Source organism: Rhagoletis zephyria, unplaced genomic scaffold (genome assembly GCF_001687245.7).
Source record: "Rhagoletis zephyria isolate East Lansing unplaced genomic scaffold, Rhagoletis_zephyria_1.1 Rzeph_scaffold_10797, whole genome shotgun sequence".
Lineage (NCBI taxonomy): Eukaryota > Metazoa > Arthropoda > Insecta > Diptera > Tephritidae > Rhagoletis > Rhagoletis zephyria.
The window spans coordinates 16,367-20,458 of NW_016167874.1; the positions used below are offsets into that span (position 1 = coordinate 16,367).

Below are 4,092 nucleotides of genomic sequence, written 5' to 3' on the forward strand. Positions count from 1 at the left end.
TTTCATGATCCAATTATCGGATCTAAAGAAAATTAATATGGGACCACCCTTGAGATAGGTGGTATCCGATAAAAAAGAGTTATCGAAATCGGTTAACGTGGTGCAAAGTTATGCGGTAACGTACATAAAAAAAAAGAAATATTTCGACGATCCTCCTCCTTTTTGTGAAGTCGGTTAAAAATAACACAGGACTTGTGTGGTTTTCCTCTTAAAAAACTAATTAGCTATTTAGGTACGTATAGGTACTACGCTATTAAAAAGATAATAAAAAATTGCATCACGAAAATTTTTCAAGAAAATAACTTTTATAATTTTTCTTAGCTACCGCGCATTACTAGCGTTAACTTCGAAATTACATAAGTCCTTCTGATTAACTTAGTCTCATTATGAGTATTATTACTAATACTATTGGTTTGTAAGTACAAATTTTATTCTAAATTAATTAATTTTTGGCTTTTCATGCAAATTCCTAAAATTCTAACATCTAAGTACATGTTATCAATAAAAATAAATCTCGGAGGGCTGGAAGAGAACCAAAGATGTACTTTAATTTAACATCATACCTAGATATTTAAAAAAATAACATAATTATTAGAAAGGGGAAAAATTAGATTTCGCAGACCTGTGTAACCCAATAGAAAATAGGTAAATTTTCTACCATACTAAAAATTCAAACGCCACTAAGTTTGCGCGCAAAAGAAAATCTGTAGTGCGATTCACTACGCTATTTTAACAACTCTTTTTATTGTTAAAGCAATTAAACGACAATTTTATCAATATAGCTATTCATTAAACGTTTCCTTAACAACATTCGTTAGCGCAAAATCAGCTGTTGTCGGCAACGATAACAACGGCCGCTAATTTGACAACGTCTAGTTTGGTGTTGTTACAAAAAACATAAATAATTCGAAAGCGCTAAAATAAAAAATTAAGTGAAAAAATGTCATTTGAGTACCTCGCTTATAGTTTGTCGCGTAGTCAGCAGCAGTTTAACGCATTGAGGGTGGATCGGCGTATGTTGCGGAGTGCGGACAATCCGTTTGAATTGCCACCAACAGAGTTCCGGAAATTATACCGGCTAGGACCCAACTTGGCAGCCGATCTGGTTCAACGGTTGGAAGTGTATATAAAAGGCTCGAGAGTAACTGCCATATCCGCCGAAAAGCAGGTGAGGCACTAGATCTTTAAGCTTAGTGTACTTTTTATAACTTCTCTTGTATTTTCGAAGGTTCTGTCTACTTTGCGCTTTTATGCCACTGGGTGCTATCAACGCCCTGTAGGAGAGCGGTGGGGCATTTCGATGAGCCAGTCATCCATAAGCCGTTGTACTCATCGTGTGACAGAGGCAATTAACAACCACTTGTTTTTAACGGAAGTCAAGTTTCCTATGACACAAATGGAACGCCAAGCTGCCAAAGAAGTATTTTCCTCAGCAGCTGCGCCTTTTGTGGGGGGAACTATTGGGGCGATCGATTGTACCCATATTTCTATTTTGGCTCCGAAAAATAATGAGGAGGCGTACGTCAACCATCATGGATACCACTCATTAAATGTATGAATGGTAAGCAAATTGTTATGAAAAGAAGATTATTGCATAATTACCACTGCTACATATGTATATTCTACAATAGATATGCGACCCGAACTTGAAAATTTTAAACGTGAATGCGAAACATCTGGGAGCATGACATGACTCCTACATTTGGAGCTCCTCTGCAGTGCGGAGAGTGATGCAGCGTTCGTACGAGAATGGGAACCACAACTTGTTTTTAATAGGTAACGCTTAATAAATGTTAAAGTGTAACTCTAAAAAAATTTTTCCAGGTGATTCTGGATACCCCCTAGAGCCGTGGCTTATGACGCCGTTACCAAACCAACCGGAGGGGTCTCCTAAATTTCGCTATAATGAAGCGCTATGCAAGGCTAGGAATCCCATCGAAAGACTTTTCGGCGTCCTCAAAGGAACTTGGCGATGTCTTTCGCAACAAAGGGTTCTTTTGTACGATCCCGGGTTTGCTGCATAATATTCGTTTGGGAGAGCAGCAAACGAACGAACATTAAAACTTCTGCAACCGAAAGTGGGGCAGACAGACTTCTTGATAACTCTAATTCGTCATCTTCCGCTGCGAAACGAATCCAAGATAGATTAATAGCTATCTTTTTTTCTTAATTACTTCTAGTTACTTAATCATTTTTCTCCTTTAGACTGCGATCAAAATTTCAAATATATACCCAAATTATAGCCTGACCACATATTGACAAGTTTTAACGAACTATTTGTTTTTAATTTATATTACTTTTTTAAATGGTGTAATCCCTTCGTAAAAACTTCAAGTTTTTTATCAGCATAATATAAAAATAAAGTGTGCAGTTTTGTAGTCCATTAAATTTTAGTACAGTAAAGTGCAAGTTTGATGTTGCTGAAAAATCCCTTGATTTTTGATATTTTTTTCTGGTGGTGTTGTGAATTTTCTTCCATACAAAGTACGTTCTATAATTTTTTCGTATAGAAAAAAATGCACAACACCAAAAAATATCAAAAATCAAGTTATTTTTCAGCAACATCAAACTTGCACTTTACTGTACTAAAATTTAATGGACTACCAAACTGCACACTTTATTTTTATATTATGCTGATAAAAAACTTGAAGTTTTTACGAAGGTTTGTTGAGTTTTGCTTAAATATTCCATAAAATTTGAAACTTGAATTTATACTGTTTTAGTTACAGATTACACCATTTAAAAAAAGTAATATAAATTAAAAACAAAAAAACAAATAGTTTGTTAAAACTTGCCAATATGTGGTCCGATTATAATTTTCCAATAGGGCGTAAAACAAATATAGAAGACTGTAAGTTAAAAGGTGATAAGTCTATTTTTCTATTTTACAGGAAATGAATTTACCTTGAATTTAAAGGAATTGAATAATTAATGTTTTCAATGAAATGCGTATACATCGTTTATTAAAAATGTAAATATCATATAAGTATGTACAGTCACCCACAGAAGTATTCGTAATTTAGCTTTTTCACAATATTCCAAATGTTTTCCATCATAAATCTTTTTCGCTAATTTTCATTTAAAATATAGCTCATTCTATACGAAAAACCATATAAGTGATTCTTGCAAACCCTGTACAAAATTCATACAAATGAATCAAATTTAAAAAAATTTCATAAAAATTTCAAACTTTTTATTCAGAATTTTTAGAAAAATTTTCAGTAAGCAGTTTTGTAGCCCGTTAAATTTTAGTATGATAAAGTGCAAGTTTCAAGCAGCTAAAAATTACCGCTGATTTTTTAGAATTTTTTTTGTCGAGAGTGTTGCGCATTTGTTTCCATGGCATGAACAAAATCAATTTTTTGTACAAAGTTTGCAAGAATCATTTATATGGTTTTTTGTATGGAATGAGCTATATTTTAAATGAAAATTAGCGAAAAAGATTTATGATGGAAAACATTTGGAACATTGTGAAAAAAATAAATTACGAATACTTCTGTGAGTGACTGTATATAGGTACATATTTACATATTTCTTTATTCGAAATATTTCTTTTTTTTTATGTACGTTACCGCATAACTTTGCACCACGTTAACCGATTTCGATAACTCTTTTTTATCGGATACCACCTATCTCAAGGGTGGTCCCATATTAATTTTCTTTAGTGATAAGTCATGAAGAAATTAACGATAATCTTAAATTTTTATATGAGAATTGAAGTCGGTTTTGTTTTTGAAGTCGGTTTTGTTTGTCATGCAAATTATTGTTGCTTTTCCACAATAAATTTTCATTATAAAACGGCCTCGAGCTCAATAAAAATTGTTGAATATAATTGTTATAAGGCCAAATAATAACAAAAACAAAGAAAATTATTAAAAATCAATAAACACATAAGTGGAAAACATAATTTTGAAGTTTGCTGCTATTATTTCACTCGCAGATATAAATAAAAAGTTCACGAAAACCATTTAACATGAAAAATTTTGTTAATATTTTAAAAGAAATCACTGGATGCACATTTTGTACATTTGGATTTAATTTTAATTTGCATATATTTTCAAGACTGATTTTAATGCTAGTTTTATTATTATT

At 32.3% G+C, this 4,092-nt stretch overlaps 1 long non-coding RNA gene across 1 annotated transcript; it reads left to right on the forward strand.

Annotated features, from left to right (window-relative positions):
* Positions 1-7: 7 nt before the first annotated feature.
* LOC108376669 (uncharacterized) lies at positions 8-2,057 on the forward strand. Its single transcript, XR_001849272.1, has 4 exons — positions 8-1,168; positions 1,229-1,561; positions 1,632-1,776; positions 1,825-2,057. It is a non-coding gene; the product is annotated as an uncharacterized LOC108376669 (long non-coding RNA).
* The last annotated feature ends 2,035 nt before the right edge of the window (positions 2,058-4,092 follow it).